This window comes from Saccopteryx bilineata, chromosome 3 (genome assembly GCF_036850765.1).
Source record: "Saccopteryx bilineata isolate mSacBil1 chromosome 3, mSacBil1_pri_phased_curated, whole genome shotgun sequence".
NCBI lineage: Eukaryota > Metazoa > Chordata > Mammalia > Chiroptera > Emballonuridae > Saccopteryx > Saccopteryx bilineata.
In genome coordinates this window covers 188,941,342-188,960,108 of record NC_089492.1, presented here as the reverse complement: position 1 = coordinate 188,960,108, position 18,767 = coordinate 188,941,342, and the positions used below count along the sequence as shown (strand labels likewise).

The window sequence follows — 18,767 nt, the reverse complement described above, 5'->3', positions numbered from 1 at the left end:
CTCCCTCAGGGCAGAAAGTGTCCGCCTCTAGGACTCCTGCTCCTAGTATGCTGCTGGGTGCATGGGTGCCCCATACCTGTACCTCCTGTGAAGAGACAGAGACAGGAGAAGAGGAAGAAATGAGCATACTCAGACATCAGTTACAAAGTAAAGATGCCAAATCTCTTCCCATGTTTATCTCCCCATTAACAGAGCACAAGGGAAAGGACCCAGTCCCAAAAAAAGTAAATAGGAATTCGTAGAGCTTTGCCCTCCTCATGCTACTTAGTATGAGCTAGCATCAGCTCTGGTCAAACCATACCTCGTCCAACCCAAGACATCGTTGATTAGAAGATGCTGCATTATTATTATTTATGTACCATTAGAAAAGAAAATAATACTGCTCAAATACTGGAAGGATGATACTGATTGTTAAAATGAATACTGACTTCAGATGTACAAAACTGTGTGCATGGGGAGGAGGACTCTTTATTTCCTAGAACTTTTGAAATGTGATATTTACTTATTTCCCATATGATTCCAAATGGTTGGCAATCCTGTGAGATAAACATTATTATTCACATTTTACCAATTAAAAACAGAATTCTAAGGGAGACAACCCGTGTTTCCTTGGCATTCCTCCCTCTCCCTTCCATGAGGCTCGTTCCTCACACTGGAGGAACCTCCACTGGAAAAAGTCTCTTGTGAACTCGCCCATGCCAAGAAGGAACTTACAGGGATAGTCTCCCAGGGATATCCATGGCTGCTTCACTTCTTACACTCCGAGCAGAACAACAAGAAGCCACCACTGAGGGCTGCACCCCCATATGGGCCATGGGCATCACGAAGCAGCTGGGAGAGGGTATTTGGAAGCAGGGGCTGTTCTCTACAAAGCCCGCCTTCCAGACCAGCCTAGGCACCCCTGTCAGAACACGCACTAATAAAGCCACTTCAAATTCCTGGGGAAAAGAGATTGCATAAACTGAAGCAACCAGTGAGAAATGGAAAAGTCCCTTCTTGCAAAGCTGTGTGTGGCTAAAGCAGGAAATAAACAAGACGGTGATTCTGAAAAACAGTGGAACTGGTGGTGGGAGATAACATCGTAGTTTTATTTTCTTTTGAAGAATCTATTTATTTTTTATTTATTTATTTTAATTTTTATTTTTTATTAATTTTAGAGGAGAGAGAGAGAAGGGGGGAGGAGCAGGAAGCTTCAACTCCCATACATGCCTTGACTGGGCAGGCCCAGGGTTTTGAACCGGCAACCTCAGCATTCCAGGTCGACGCTTTATCCAGTGCGCCACCACAGGTCAGGCCTGAACAGTCTATTTAAAGGGTACAGACCCTGGGCTACAGATGACAAATGGCTGGTCACCTTTTCCACACCCCAAACCTAAGAACAATGAACTCAGGGACCCAAAGAGAAAGGAGGAAGAGAAACTACCAGTAATTACAACTCCCACTCTGTATCCAACTGACAGCTTGCAATATGCCCTATATCTTTTATTCTCCCTTCATTAACACCACAGGCAGCCTTTACTAGCTAAGAAACAGGTGACAGTGGCTAAAGGCTCTGATGCTTCAGCACTGCCCCTCCCCCATGGGGACTCTCCCCATCTCCCCAGCCTATTAGCAAGTAGGTCTGGCACAGTGTCCACATTACCATGTGGTGTGCCTGGCCAGGAACACAAGGAGGGCTCCCCTTGGCTCTGGAGGCAGGTGGTAACCGTTCTAAACAGAGACGATAAAAAGATGCTCGTGCCAGAATATTTTCCTTTCCAAAGCGAAGAGAGGGAATTGAAGGGAGGTGTAAGACATGAGTACAGGGCTGACTTGCCTTTCCTGCTGCCAGTAAACACTGTGCCGCAGGCTAGCTGAGAAAGAGAATTTTTGAAAGAGTGCCTCCATTTTTAATTTTGAAAAATAGATTCAAGCAATAGACGAGCACATGTGCACACACACAATGTTGTTTTCATTTTTAAAGGCCATATAGGGCCTGCAGAAGCCAACCTTACAGATAGAACCATTAAAAAAAATTTTTTTAAATATTTATTTATTTTTTACAGAGACAGAGTGAATCAGAGAGAGGGATAGACAGGGACAGACAGACAGGAACGGAGAGAGATGAGGAGCATCAATCATCAGTTTTTCATTGCGTGTTGCAATACCTTAATTGTTCATTGGTTGCTTTCTCATATGTGCCTTGGCCATGGGCCTTCAGCAGACCGAGTAACCCCTTGCTGGAGCCAGCGACCTTGGGTTCAAGCTGGTGGGCTTTTCCTCAAACCAGATGAGCCCGCACTCAAGCTGGCGACCTCGGGGTCTTGAACCTGGGTCCTCTGAATCCCAGTCCAATGCTCTATCCACTGCGCCACTGCCTGGTCAGGCTCATTAAAACATTTTAATTTCACAATACAGTTCAACATGGAGCAGAGAGTCGAAGTAGATTTTTGTCACTAAAAATGTAAAGACTCATTTGTTTTGGTAGCTTTGTTGTAAGTAACTGCGGTAAGCAATGTTTTCATTTCAGGGTGGGAGTGGGTGGCCAAGAGCCCAGAGGAGACAGCAAAGGGCAGGGCTTTCTCTAGATTTTTAATAATTTCCCAAGATGTGTTTTAAAATAGTCATTTCTCCATATTGGGTAATTTATCCAAAAGTTTTATATCTCACCTTGGAATAAAATATTTTCATTCAACTCATTCAAATAGACATGTCATTTAGTAATCTCTGCAGCCCAGAGTATCTCAGGCAATGGAGGGATTATTCGAGACAGTCATCCAGGAGTGGTCCATCCACCTATTACCTCCCTTGAACTGCACACTGTGCTTCTACAATATCATCTATATTTTTCAATGGCCCTACCATAAGTTAACTCATACTGAATTTGTGACAAGTTACATCCTCCACTTCTCCCCACCCTGAAGTTGTGTAATTAATTTTTAAGCCTAATTTAAAGACTTTATCTTACAATTTTTCACCCTGTTATTTTTTTCTGGTACATCATTTCAGATTATCAAGGGGTCTTGACTCAGGGTCAAGTCACAAATCATATTAACTGTCCCTCCCAGGCTTTTGCCAACTGCCAATTTGATAAATATGTCTTCATCAAAGTCATTGGTAAAAACCGTAAGCAAGACAAGTCTGAAAGCAGAGCTTTGCATCGCTCCACTATAAATATCTTTGCAGGTTAACAACAGACTGATAGTCCATGCTCTGTAAAGACCAGTCCAAATAAATATAAATCTAAGTAAATGAATTATTCTGCTCAATAATTTCTCCATGGTACTTAACAAGGGCCCCTAGGGATATTTTATTAAAGGCCTTGTGGATATCCAGATTATACAGCATGCTATGTGGTCTCTATCTGCTGTTAGATAAATTTAGGTACTACCCTCAGTGAAAAGGGAGAAAGGAGAAGGAAAGGAGAAAGAAGTTTTCAGAGAAGTCTTGGCAGCACTACGGCTCTGACACCCCAGTCACAGCTGCCCAGGCATCCCCCAGTCCCAACGAAGTAGTTAGTACCCACGACCTCCCCTTTTCACCCAGAACTTCATCTGCATTAGGGAATGATAATCTGATGGCTTTTATACTCTCGTTAACAGAGGTTTATGAACTGCTGGGTTAAAAACCTCAGATTTCCTTAGCTTTAGCAACAGCATGGGTGGACCTGGAGAGCACTGTGCTGAGTGAAATAAGCCAGTCAGACAAAGGCAAGCACCATATGATTCCACTCATATGTGGAGTCTAGTAAACTAACAAGTAAAACAGAGACAGACTCACAGATAGAGCAGCAGGCTGACAGCTGTCAGGGGGCAGGGAGAGCTGGGTGGCAGAGGCAGAGTGATAGAGCAAAAAAAAGCAAAAATAAAAAAATCATGGACATGCCTGAGCAGGCAGTGGCAGAGTGAATAGAGCATCATACTGGGACGCAGAGGACTCAGGTTCGAAACCCTGAGGTCACCAGCTTGAGCACGGGCTCATCTGACTTGAGCGCAAGCTCACCAGCTTGAGCGTAGGGGTAGCTGGCTTGGGTTTGGGATCATAGACATGACCCCATGGTCACTGGCTTGAACCAAAGGTCACTGGCTTGAAACCCAAGGTCATTGGCTTGAGCAAGGGGTCACCCGGTCTGCTGTAGCCCCCTGGTCAAGGCACATATGAGAAATCAATCAATGAACAACTAAGGAACCACAATGAAGAATTGATGCTTTTCATCTCTCTCCCCTTCCTGTCTGTCTGTCCCTATCTATCCTCTCTCTGTCTCTGTCACACAAACACAAAAAAGTTCATGGACATGGACAAAGTTTGGTGACCACGGCAGAAGTTGGGGGAGGTGGTAAAGGTTACAGGGGAGATAAATGGTGATGGACAAAAACTTGACTTGAATGAGTGAACACAAAATACAGTGTGCAGAGATGTGTTGTGGAATTGGGCACCTGAACCCTGTAGAATTATATTAACCAGTGCCACCCCAATAAATTAATTAAAAAAAACCCTAAGATTTCATCCTCAGAAATAGAACAAATTAAATGCAAAACCTGAAGTTAACTTTTATAAAATCTGACTCAAACAGTGAAAGCACAGAACACAAGTCTTTGGCGGTGTCTTTTCCGCCATGTGCTTGAGGTCCTACATTGGAAGTGGCACTGAATTGGATCTCAATAGATATATCCCCAGAGCTGCCAGCAGGTGCTCTGGTGTCCCTGGTCCCATCATTTGTCTTCCAGAATGTAACCATCTTCTCTGTAAATAGAGGGAGCTAACTGCCATAGGAGTCCCCCAGCTGCAAGGCCCTCTTCAATTCTACATAAATCATTATCTGCCTTTATTCAGCCAGGTCCTTATAGGTTTAGGAGCTAAGGCTTAAGTGGTGTGTGTGTGTGTGTGTGTGTGTGTGTGTGTCATGTGTAGGCATGCATGAATCTGTATCTGTGTGCATGTGTACCTTGTATTGGTATATGCTTGCTTTCTACAGTAGGGAGGAGCCACATAAACAGATGTGAGAGAACAAGCTACTGGCCCTAATTGTTCCATCGCCCTTCCCTCCAGCTCTTGGGAGTGAAGGGCTGTACTAGGACACGGTGCATCAGGAGGACTTGCTGCCGTCAACCGCAGACTGGTGTACTCAGATGTGACTGTGTAGGCTTTGTCTTAACTGCCTTACAATTGTCACTTAGCCTTTGAAATTAAGCAGTAAGGTAGTCAATACTATTAGTTCAAACCGGAATGCTATTCTGGAATATATATATATATATATATATATATATATATATATATATATATATATCACCTGAACTGGGTCATTGCACAGGGCTTTGGCAATTGTTTTATTATGCAGAGATTTGAGATATAATAGCATTTATTATAAGAGGCTATAACTTTTATAGATATCGTATGCAAAAGTAGAAGTTGGGAATCAAAAAAGGTGAATAAAATGTAAAATATAAACAACTACATATTGGAAATGTTCTTATCCTTCTGGGACACAAAACTAGATGAATATCTAGAGGTTTTCCTGTGCTTGAGTTTTCAGGATGAGACTACCCCATGGTGACACCAGAGGAAAGTAGAACTCAACCTCTGGTCCAGACTCCTAAACGTATTCTGTGTCATGTTGCCTCTCTCGTTGTGGTAATCTAATGGAATAGAAGATAAGAGATTTTGAATAGGATGAGTAGAATATAGCTATGCCCAAAAAAACCAAAGAGCAAAGAAGACTTAACACATTTTGTAGGGACCATACATATACAGCAGCCCCAATGAGGACAAGTGAGAAGATCTGCACACAGAGCAGCACACATTCCCCAGAAGCCCAGACTTCTTTAATGTGGGTACAAGGCTTGTCCAAGTAGGTCCAAGAGGTGCAGATTCACTGGTTGAGTATGACAGAATCCTCAAAAGCCACCATTTCACTATATGACATATACTTTTTAAGTATTTTTATATATGAAAATAAACACAAATATACAATGGTATCAATAATTTGTATATTTTATAGTCAAGAAAAGACCAGAGATTTCTAGAAATATTTGCATGTGTAACAAGCATTTGGGACTCGGTCTTACTCACCTATGGGCCTACACACCCTCTCCATGGCTGAGAGTGGGGACAATCCTGAGGAGTATACGACCTCATGGCCACCAACAGTAAATGTCAAACACCTGGCCATTCAGTCACTCAGACTAGTCCTTGGTCGGCAGACCATGGCTCACGAGCCACATGCGGCTCTTCCACAAAATACCACGTGTGGGCGCTACCTCAATAAAGAATGTACCTACCTATATAGTTTAAGTTTAAAAAATTTGGCTCTCAAAAGAAATTTCAATCATTGTACTGTTGATATTTGGCTCTGTTGACTAATGAGTTGGCCGACCACTGGACTAGATCATGAGACAGCCCAAACTGGCACCAACTTAGGGGGTTAGATGGAAAAGCTACCCAGATGAACCGTTTTAGTGGTGATGGTTGTTGGCTTCTACACTTGCAAGTTGGGAGTCCTCAGTCAACTGGAAAGAACTATGGAGGTCTGAACACTGTTACTTCGCCTAGGCTTCTAGGTATTTATTCTATTCAATACTTGGCATTGGTAGCAGAGTCTGGGATTAAGAGATGAACAGTCCAGCCAGGGGCTAGGAAACAGAGGCTACTCATGCTTTGGTTATTAATATTAGAACACTTAACCACTCTATCCCTAGGTATCTTGTTTCATAAAATGGAAATGAAAGTCCCTGTTTATTCCCAAAACAGGCCTGGATCAGAGAGTAAGCAAATAATTTGTAAAAGCACCACATAAGTGAAAGATGTTTTCATCTAAAAATTATTTCTATCTCTAACACCCTAGAATTATATTTAAAATGGGGAAAAGCTACCAGTGGACAGACAGGCTGAACAGTATCAGCTCACGGAACAGGATAATGAAGGAGCTGAAGCCTCTGCTGTTACTGCCACAAAAACCTGTGTTCTTGCAACAGATTCCACACATATCTTTTTCATGGTTTCCTTTTTAGCTATTCCCCCCCCCATCGTTAATGTGGTATAATTGTCAAGTAAAAATTGTATACACTTAAGGTGTACAACATGATGTTTTATACACATATACATTGAGAAATGATCACCACAATTAAGCTAATTAACATCTATCACCTTACATGGTTACTGTTTTCTTTCTGTGTGTGTATGGTGCAAAGATTTAAGATTTACTTTCCTAGCAAATTTCAAGTACACAAAATACAGTATTTTAACTACAGTCATCACACTGTGCATTAGAATCCCTGAACCTACTCCTCTTGCATAAGCAACACTCTGTAGCCCTGATAAACATCTCCCCATCTGCCCTCCCTCAGCCCCTGGCAACTACCATTCTACCCTCTGCTTCTGTGAGTCTGACTCTTTTAAATTCTGCATATAAGTGAAAATGAGAAGTATTTTACTTTCTGTGTCTGGCCTATTTCACTTAACATGATGTCCTCAAGGTTTATTTATATTGCCCCAAATGTCAGGACATATTTCTTTTTAAGGTTGAATATTATTCCATCGTATATATCAATTCATTTGCCATATAGGACATATAGGTTGTTTCCATATTTGAGCTACTGTGAATAATGATGCAATGAACATGGGAATGCAGGGAATCTTTCTGATACTGGTATCATTTCTTTAGGATACATACCCATAAGTGAGATTGCTAGATCATAAGGTAGTTCTATTTTTAATTTTTTTTGAGAAAACTTCATATTGTTTTCCATAATGACTAACCAATTTACATTCCTACCAACAATGTACAAGGGTTTCCTTTTCTCTGCATCCTTGCCAACACTTTTTTTCCTTTAAAAATAGCCATTTCTGACATGAATAAAATAGAATCTAATTGTGGTTGTGATTTGTTTTCTTCTGATGATTGGTGATGTCGAGCACCTTTTCATATACCTGATGGCCACTGTATGTCTTCTTTTCAGAAATGTCTATCCAGGTCCTATGCCCATTTTCAAAACTGGGCTCTTTGTCTTCCTTGTCATTAAATTATATGAGCTCCTCATATACTTGACATTAACCACTTATCCGATAATGTGATTTGCAACTATTTTCTCTCGTTCCATATGTTGCCTGTTCGCTCTAATGACTGTTTCCTTTGCAGTGAGAGCTTTTCGTTTTGATGTAGCCCATTCTCTATTTTTCTTTTGTTGCCTGTGCTTTTGGCATCATGTCCAAAAAACTATCACCAACACCAACGTCAAAGAGCTCTTTCCTTATGTTTTCTTCTAATAGTTCTACAGTTTCAGATCTTATGGTCAAGTCATTAACCCATTTGGAGTTGATTTTTGAATATTGTGAGATAAGGGTCCATAAATGAGGACAGGAAAGAGTGGCCAATAGAGTCAGATAGACAGGCAGGGGCTAGACATGCAGGGCCTCACAGGCTGTGGACTGGAGCTGCCACTCTACCTGCAGCTTCACGGGAACTTTTACAAGTGTAGTCAGGAGCACGACCAGGTCTAAAATACGCACGCTTCACAAAATGTCCTTTCATCCACTTTTATATATTATGACTCAATTCATTAACCATAAAATGAAATAAAACTCCTCGGCTGAGCATTTCAAGTCCTCCTCCATAAGCTGGTTCCAACAATTATTTCCATATCATACATTCAAATCAAATTCTGTTCCTGTGTTATGTCCTAAATAGTACTACACACATTCTTGCACATAACTAGAATATACTGCTCTTCAAGCCTACACATCCAACCTGATACTTTCCAAGGACTAAGGAATTTAGTCTTTTGACCATGGAATATGAGTGACTCTCTTCAAAGACCAAGTAAAATCCCACAAAACCTTCCAATACCCAGAGGAAAGCAATTTCTCCCATCTGCAAACAGTCACATCACTGTGTCTAGTTTTCCCCTTGTGGAACTTGCCAATTTCTATATTACATATGATTCTTTTGGTATATATTTTATCTTTACATCTTCAGCATAAAATACATCTTTGAGTCTTCCCATCTCCACCTGAAATACCAAGCACATGGCCTGTCATATTTCCCTTATTGTGTAAATAATAAATAAATGCAAGGATGGGCCTGGCCAGTTGGCTCAGCGGTAGAGCGTCGGCCTTGCGTGCGGGGGACCCGGGTTCGATTCCCGGCCAGGGCACACAGGAGAAGCGCCCATTTGCTTCTCCACCCCCCACCCCCTCCTTCCTCTCTGTCTCTCTCTTCCCCTCCCGCAGTCAAGGCTCCATTGGAGCAAAGATGGCCCGCGCGCTGGGGAGGGCTCCTTGGCCTCTGCCCCAGGCGCTAGAGTGGCTCTGGTCGCGGCAGAGCGATGCCCCGGAGGGGCAGAGCATCGCCCCCTGGTGGGCAGAGTGTCGCCCCTAGTGGGTGTGCCGGGTGGATCCCAGTCGGGCGCATGTGGGAGTCTGTCTGACTGTCTCTCCCTGTTTCCTGCTTCAGAATTAAAAAAATAAATAAAAATAAATAAATGGAAGGATGAATTAACAAGCAAATGAACAAACAGGGTTGGCAGGTTGCTCATTAAGGATCCAAGAGAAACAGACACGGTAGACAGCAGAATGTGCCATTAGAGGACACAGAAATGAGATCGTGGCTCATAGAGTATGCACAGGGCAGGTACTACAAATACCGGGGGAACACTCTGTAAAGTACATGACCACCCAACCACTATGCTGTATACCTGAAACTAAGAGGAAATAATACTGAATGTAAACTGTAGTTGAAAAAATAAAATTACAAAAAAAAAAAAGCATGCAGTTACTTTAGTTTGGTATAAAAGATACTTCATGAATGAATTGTTTTCCTAACTTTATGTTAAGTCCTGGCAGAACTGAAGGCCTGGTTATTGGGAGGCTAACATGGTAACACAAATTTGGCAATGGGGGGATCCTGAGGTTCCCACACCATCCACAGCTAGACTAGTTTTATTGACTGGTGCTCCAAAAAGTGGTGATTTCAGCAGTTATAGATGTAGGCTGCTAGGGTATCTAACAGGGTAATGCTGTGCCACCAAGGAGGTAAGACATGTGCTTATGCTGATTATTTTCATTTACTACTACGTTAAGAGATAGTGACAATCACACCACAAACAGACCCTCTACCTTTATATCCCTGGGTAGATCAGGTTAAAAAAGCAAGTAACAAAGATAATCTACCTTACTCTGCAAATTAAAAAAACAAAAAACGGCCCTGGCCAGTTGGCTCAGCGGTAGAGCGTCGGCCTGGCGTGCGGGGGACCAGGGTTCGATTCCCGGCCAGGGCACATAGGAGAAGCGCCCATTTGCTTCTCCACCCCCACCCCCTCCTTCCTCTCTGTTTCTCTCTTCCCCTCCCGCAGCCAGGGCTCCATTGGAGCAAAGATGGCCCAGGTGCTGGGTATGGCTCCTTGGCCTCTGTCCCAGGCGCTAGAGTGGCTCTGGTTGCGGCAGAGCGACGCCCCAGAGGGGCAGAGCATCACCCCCTGGTGGGCAGAGCGTCGCCCCTGGTGGGCATGCTGGGTGGATCCCGGTCGGGCGCATGCGGGAGTCTGTCTGACTGTCTCTCCCCATTTCCAGCTTCAGAAAAATACAAAAACAAAACAAAACAAAACAAAACTGAGCCTTCTACCAAAATCACTATGAACAAGAGCAACAGACCAATCCTAAGGAACACTGAGAAAAGAAAAACCATCCATGTACATAAAATTCAGTGTTTTCTAAAGCTTTAGATTCCCTCTCATGAATTAGGAGTGGAGTATTCTTAACTCACACATGCATGCAAGGAATAGGAGCTACATAGCATGAAGCTTTGCTTATGCTGGTTTGTGTTACCACCTCCTCAACATTATTTAAATGCAGTGTTTTGTACTCAAATATAAAGAACACCAAAAATAACATCTAAAACAAAAGTAAATTAAGAACAGAACATATTGGTTAATCATAATCCCATATATAAACATATCTGTGGACTATGAGCATTACTTTTCTATGCTATAAACATATATTTGCAGACAGTTCATCCAAATATTAACACTGTTTTTCTCTTGTGCACAAAATTTGTATGTGACATGTACTAGGTTTAGGCTTCTTTTACTTAATAAAGTTGTGTGTATATTCTATTTCTTCTGCCCAAATAATCAACAGATTGACATCACAAAGCTTCCTTTTAGCAGAATACTGAGCAAACAAATATTTATTCTGGGTTACTCGGCTGTGACATATAAGGGATTCATGACATACTATATCTGGTGCCTGCTTAGTGTTTACGAGATAATTGCACTGTGAACAACCTAAGACATTGCATTAAATCGACAGACCTGATTTAAAACTTTTAAAAACATGGAATGGGCAGAATTTAATCAGTCATGCCTCCATAAAATTAAGGGAGGTATAAATAAATGGGCAATAGAAAGGTGCAATAAAACCAGGATTAATCTAACTGTGATTAATTTGGGATCAGATTAAGAGCGAGCATGCCAGCTGTATCAGGCCCATTCTTCAGTGTTTTTCTCTCCTGCTCCTTGTTGCTCCCCCTTTCTTCCTCCTCCTCATTCCCCTCTGCTTTCACCCCCAGGGCACCCTCCTTGGTGGATAAACCTGCAGGAGAGTTAATTGTCACATACATGGGTTTAATCACATTGTCCATCACATTTGGAGCCCTGCCTTTAGCGATCCGTGACTAATTGTTGTGGTAATTTTTCAATCATTAACAGCGGCGCATATGCTGCAGACAAATCCCAAGGTGCCTACTAAACCCCAGTGACAAGCTGCACACAGGCTCCAGAAGGGCCGGCACACCCCCTGCCCGGGTCCCCATCCCCAATCCTATTAGTCATGCATCATCATGAATATACATCCACTCCAAGGTTGTCAGGCTGAGATGAGGTCAGAGGGACCTGCCTGTATTTCATAACATAGCCTTGTTTTCAATCTATGCTTAGAAAAATGAAGAAGAAGAAAAAAAAGAAAATTAAAACTCCATGTGGGATAACTAGCTGAGGGGCTATTCTAAATTCCACTTGTTCCTCATTCATTTTCAGTCTGGCTTCTGAGCTGAGGCAAGTGCCCTTTCTTTGAGTTTCGGCAGTATTAGTGATCTCCATGGCAACCACCAGTGCTCATCTGCTGCACCACACTGCAGCCTCCCTGGGCTCAATTCTCAAGTCACTCTAGTGTCAGATGGGGCACACCATGTGCACTGGTGGGACCAGACCTTGCCTTGGGGAATCCTCCAGCTGACTGAAGCCCTGCTCTAATCACCACATAATATGAGTGAATAAGATCACACAATATATGATCTGCCTGCATGGTTTCCAAGAATGCTATTTATCTTTCATTTTCTTTTTTTTAAGGATCTTTGTTGGTTAAAGGCAAAGAGACACTAGACTATACTAAAAAAAGGATTACTTTTAAAATAGGCATACAGTGTTATGGAAATGTGATTTATTTAAAGCATACATTTTACAAAAAAAAAACATTTAAGAGACTATATATAAGGTAAAAAAGATAAAAATAAAGCATACATCTTATATACCTTGCATTAAAGGAACTGCTCAAGAGGAAACTAAAACTCCTAGGCTTTCCCTTTGGTTCTTCCTAAATGAAGAAACATTTATGATATTGGTCAGAGTAGGGAAAGGCAAAAGGATTCCTGGATTATTACCGAAATTCTGACTCTCTATGGAGTCTTGGAAATTCCCTCATATACCCAGTTTCCCCAAGATTAAAATAATATTTACTTATTTTCGACACTTAGTACTGGATCACTGAGCAAGGTCCTGGCAAGACTTAATTAATATGTGCAATTCATTTTTAGCTCCTCAAATGAAACATGTTTGACGGAGGCTCCATTATTATGAAATGAGGGTCCCAGCGCCCTCTACTGCTGCTTCTAAGTCAGTCTCTCAGTGTCTGAAATCCCATCATGGTGTTCACTTATTCTTAACAAGTTTCTTATACTCTGGCTTGGAAGGCGTTTATTGATAAAGCAGAAAGAAAGGTGCAAGGAAATAGGAAGAGAAAAGAGCTAACAACAGGCTGTTACTGTGGAATATCCTTGTTCCGAGACCATTCAAGGTACCTAAGGTGAATTAAAGCAGAGTGAGAGAAGTCTAGAAAAATTCAGAGAGCTCAATTTTGCATCATGAGCAAACATTAAAAGGATAAAAAGAGTGACGTCACGGAAATGGCGCCGTGAGCAGCGCGTCCGACAGCTCTCCCCTAAATCACAACAAATTTATCAACTAGAAACAGAAAAATTTATCCTCGGAGCATTCCGGAGTTCCACACAAACTGATAGCGAAAGGACTGTTATCACTTGAATCTGAGAGACGAGGGTGTGGAGGAATCTACCACAGGGACGTTCTTTCAAACCGCAAGGAAGTGCGCCTGTGGTGAGTCAGCCCATATACTTGGGAACCGCGAGCCGCCGCGAGCCGCCACCTCGAGCCGCCGCGAGCCCCCGCAGGCTGCTGCCGCGAGCCACCGCGAGCAGCCGCGCGTGCGCCCGGTCCGGTTGAGCACCGCTGACGTTCCCAGCGGCCCGCACACTGCGAGTGGGGGTCGCTGGCCACCGGTGCCCGGAGCGCCCCATTCGCACGTGCCTTGGGCATTCCACGCGCCCAGGGCGCCCTGCTGGCCCGCACACTCAGGGGGCTCCTGAGCCTGGTGCGGTCCAGCTGCCAGCGGCGGGGCCAGCAGGAGAGGCTTGGGAAATTCTCTCCGTGGGTGGGGCACCTCACCCAGCCATTCAAGCTAACAATCAAGCGTTGGGGGAGGGGCGCGCGCAGGCAGCCTAAAATACCTTCGGAAGCACAGATGCGACCCAATCACTGAAATTAGCTTAACCCATAAAATCTGCGCACCCTCGGTTCTAATTGATAAGATCTCTCTCAGTTCAGCGATCCAAGACAAGAGGCGTGATATTTTTTAGTGCCTCTCGCTAAAGGGGCGGGGGCAACTTCTGATTGATAGAGCCTCCATATTCAGGGATAAACGCTAACAAGAAGGACTTGGCAGATAATAAGGTCTATACTACACTAGTCGTAAGCAGAGACTAGTGCCTCTTCTTCCCTGCAAAAACAGGCTACAAAGTGTGGAAAGCCTGGGTTGAGAGGTCCAACTAAATGATAGGCGCTGAACAGTCACCTTGACAACAATTGACTCCCACCCCCGCCTGATTACACTGGAGGCCCTGACTGTCAGAGCCTTTCCCAAAGCCTTGCACTGAGTGGGGATAGAGTGGGGATTTCCCAGCTCTTTGAGCCTCTTACTTCCCAGGCAGAAGCAGTTGCAGCCTTATAGCTGGATCACCAGGCTGCTAATTCAGAAAGGGGGAACTAGGAGAGAGAATCCAGGAAAGCAAACTCTCTCATCATTGGACAATTGATGCAAACGCCAACAAGCCTTTACTTCCAGCAAGACTAAAGCCAATTATATGACATTGCCATAGAATCCCATCAACTGCAAATCCCTACCTAAGAGTGACACAGGGGCAGAGCCTGGGGTACAGAGTCACCGACTAGGAAGAGGGAGAGAAAAGAAAAAGGAAGAAGTTAACCTCTCAAAATCAAGAAAAACCCACAGACTTTACAACTTGATCCACTAATTTTTTTTTGTTGTTGTTGTTGTTTGTTTCTTCTGTCTTTTTGCCTTTATTTCCTCCACCTCGGTCCTTCTATTCTCTGCCCATCTTATGCTTCCCCTTTCTTGAACTACACTACCCATGAGTGTTGCATTTTATTTTTCTTCTTCATCCTCACCCTCCTTTAAGGTTATACTCCAAAACACTTAACTCTCACTCTCTCCTCTTTTGTTTTTTTTTTTTGTCTTGCTTTATTTTGTTTTTTTCTCTTCCTATTTTATTTCTTCCTTCCTTTTTCTCTTTTTCTTATTTTTTCCTTTCTATTCGTTTTTTCTTTTCTCATTTTACTTTCCTCCCATATAATCCTCAATCACGAACAAATTAGTTAATTTGGGACTCAAGGCTTATTTTTTTTTGGCTTTATTTCTCTTTTTTGCTTTTGTTTTCATTTTTTTTCTTGTTTGTTTATTTTTGTGGCATTTTGGGTCCTCCCAACCCAAGGTCTCCATTGTATTTATTCTTCGCTCCACTTAATACAACAGATTTTTACTTATTATTTTTATTTTTTCTTCTTTATTATTCTTTTTTGGTCCTTTTTTCTGGTTCCCTCTTATCCCTCTCATTATATCTCTTAGTTGACCATCACTTACAAGCAAATCATCTTATGCTTGTCTAAGATTTTCTTCCTTTTTTTTTTTTTGCATTTACTAGGTCCCTACTCCCTTTTTTTTTGCCCCTTGAACTCCTCACCCCAAATCAGGCCCTCCATTATAGGCACGATATTTCCCTGAGGAGGGGAGAGGAGGGAAAGAGAAGAGAGAAAAAAAGGGGGAAATAATAAATTATTGCTTTTTTTTGTGTGGGGTGTTTTACCTTTTTTTTTTTCTTTTTACTCTTTATTAATTCTAATTAGTGCTATCAATAAGACCACCCTCAGATGCCGATAAGAAAGAGGAAATCGAATATTATGGATACAAAAGAAAGAGAGGTAACACAAATAGATGTGGAAAAATCTATGGAGAAAAGACTTAACATATTGGAAGCCTTGGAGCTAAATGACAGAGAATTTAAAATAGAAATCTTAAAAATACTCAGAGATATACAAGAAAACACAGAAAGGCAATATAGGGAGATCAGAAAACAACTCAATGAACACAAAGAATATATTACCAAGGAAATTGAAACTATAAAAACAAATCAAACAAATGAAAAACTCAATTCACGAGCTGAAAAACGAGGTAACAAGCTTAGCTAACAGAACAGCCCAGATTGAAGATAGGATTAGTGAAATAGAAGACAAACAACTTGAGGCACAACAGAGAGAAGAAGAAAGAGACTCAAAAATAATAAAAAACGAGAAAGCCCTACAGGAATTGTCTGACTCCATCAGAAAGAATAACATAAGAATAATAGGTATATCAGAGGGAGAAGAGAAAGAAAATGGAATGGAGAATATACTCAAACAAATAATAGACGAGAACTTCCCAAGCCTGTGGAAGGAACTAAAGCCTCAAATTCAAGAAGCAAACAGAACACCAAGTTTTCTTAACCCCAACAAACCCACTCCAAGGCACATCATAATAAAGATGACACAAACCAATGACAAAGAAAAAATTCTCAAGGCAGCCAGGGAAAAGAAGAGTACAACATATAAAGGAAGGCCTATTAGATTATCATCAGATTTCTCAGCAGAAACTCTACAAGCTAGAAGAGAGTGGACCCCAATATTTAAAGCCCTGAAAGAGAGGAACTTTCAGCCAAGAATACTATAACCATCAAAGCTATCCTTCAAGTATGAAGGAGATATAAAAACATTCACAAATACAGAAAAGATGAGAGAATTTATCAACAGAAAGCCCCCACTCTAGGAAATACTAAAGGGGGTTTTCCAACCAGATTCAAAGAACAAAAGAAAACAACACCACAAGTAACAGCTCCACCAAGAACACAATAAAACCAAACTTAAACTGTGACAACAAAGGAAAAAAAGGGGGGAGAGGATGGAGATTAACAGTAGCAAAGGATGACGAAGTGCAGAAATACTTATAAGATAGGGTACTACAATGAATATGGTAGGTACCCTTTTCATTACTTAATGGTAACCACCCTTAAAAAAACCACTACAAAAACACTTGACTTAAAAAAGGTAGCAACAGAGGAAAGAAGTATGGAACACAAACAAACAAAAACAAATGATAGAAAAACAAAAGAGAAGAATCAAACTAGATACAAAACTAACAGAAAGCAATTTATAAAATGGCAGTAGGGAACCCACAAGTGTCAATAATTACACTAAATGTAAATGGATTAAACTCACCAATAAAAAGACACAGAGTGGCAGAATGGATTAAAAAAGAAAATCCAACTATATGCTGCCTACAAGAAACACATCTAAGCAACAAGGATAAAAACAAATTCAAAGTGAAAGGCTGGAAAACAATACTCCAAGCAAACAACACCCAAAAAAAAGCAGGCGTAGCAATACTCATATCTAATAATGCTGACTACAAGACAGAAAAAGTACTCAGAGACAAAAATGGTCATTTCATAATGATTAAGGGGAAGTTGAATCAAGAAGACATAACAATCCTTAATATATATGCACCAAACCAAGGAGCACCAAAATATATAAGACAGCTACTTATTGACCTTAAAACAAAAACTAACAAAAATACAATCATACTTGGAGACCTCAATACACTGCTGACGGCTCTAGATCGGTCATCCAAACAGAGAATCAATAAAGATATAGTGGCCTTAAACGAAATACTAGAACACCTGGATATGATAGACATCTACAGGACACTTCATCCCAAAGCGACAGAGTATACATTTTTCTCTAGTGTACATGGAACATTCTCAAGAATTGACCATATGTTGGGCCACAAAGACAATATCAGCAAATTTAGAAAAATTGAAATTGTACCAAGCATATTTTCTGATCATAAAGCCTTGAAACTAGAATTCAACTGCAAAAAAGAGGGGGAAAAACCCACAAAAATGTGGAAACTAAACAACATACTTCTAAAAAATGAATGGGTCAAAGAAGAAATAAGCGCAGAAATCAAAAGATATATACAGACAAATGAAAATGAAAATAGGACATATCAGAATCTGTGGGATGCAGCAAAAGCAGTAATAAGAGGAAAGTTCATATCACTTCAGGCCTATATGAACAAACAAGAGAGAGCCGAAGTAAACCACTTAACTTCACACCTTAAGGAACTAGAAAAAGAAGAACAAAGACAACCCAAAACCAGCCGAAGAAAGGAGATAATAAAAATCAGAGCAGAAATAAATGAAATAGAGAACAGAAAAACTATAGAAAAAATCAATAAAACAAGGAGCTGGTTCTTTGAAAAGATCAACAAAATTGACAAATCCTTGGCAAGACTCACCAAGGAAAAAAGACACAGGACTCAAATAAATAAAATCCAAAATGAAAGAGGAGAGATCACCACAGACATCATAGATATACAAAGAATTATTGTAGAATACTATGAAAAATTATATGCCACCAAATACAACAATCTAGAAGAAATGGATAAATTCCTAGAACAATACAACCTTCCTAGACTGAGTTATGAAGAAGCAGAAAGCCTAAACAGACCAATCAGCAGGGAGGAAATAGAAAAAACTATTAAAAATCTCCCCAAAAATAAAAGTCCAGGCCCAGACGGTTATACTAGTGAATTCTATCAAACATTCAAAGAAGACTTGGTTCCTATTCTACTCAAAGTCTTCCAGAAAATTGAAGAAGAAGCAATACTTCCAAACACATTTTATGAGGTCAACATAACCCTCATACCAAAACCTGGCAAGGATGGCACAAAGAAAGAAAACTACAGACCAATATCTCTAATGAATACAGATGCTAAAATACTAAACAAAATACTGGCAAACCGAATACAACAACATATTAAAAAAATAATACATCATGATCAAGTGGGATTCATCCCAGAATCTCAAGGATGGTTCAACATACGCAAAACGGTTAACGTAATACACCATATCAACAAAACAAAGAACAAAAACCACATGATCTTATCAATAGATGCAGAAAAGCCTTTTGATAAAATACAACACAATTTTATGTTTAAGACTCTCAACAAAATGGGTATAGAAGGAAAATATCTCAACATGATAAAGGCCATATATGATAAACCATCAGCCAACATCCTATTAAACGGCATAAAACTGAGGACTTTCTACCTTAAAT

At 41.2% G+C, this 18,767-nt stretch overlaps 1 protein-coding gene and 1 non-coding gene across 10 annotated transcripts in view; one reads left to right on the top strand and one right to left on the bottom strand.

Moving 5' to 3' along the window:
• FARS2 (phenylalanyl-tRNA synthetase 2, mitochondrial) overlaps positions 1-18,767 on the bottom strand; it is a 672,513-nt gene that overhangs the window by 347,794 nt on the left and 305,952 nt on the right. The window lies entirely within an intron of this gene.
• TRNAA-UGC (transfer RNA alanine (anticodon UGC)) lies at positions 9,053-9,128 on the top strand. Its single transcript has one exon. It is a non-coding gene; the product is annotated as a tRNA-Ala (tRNA).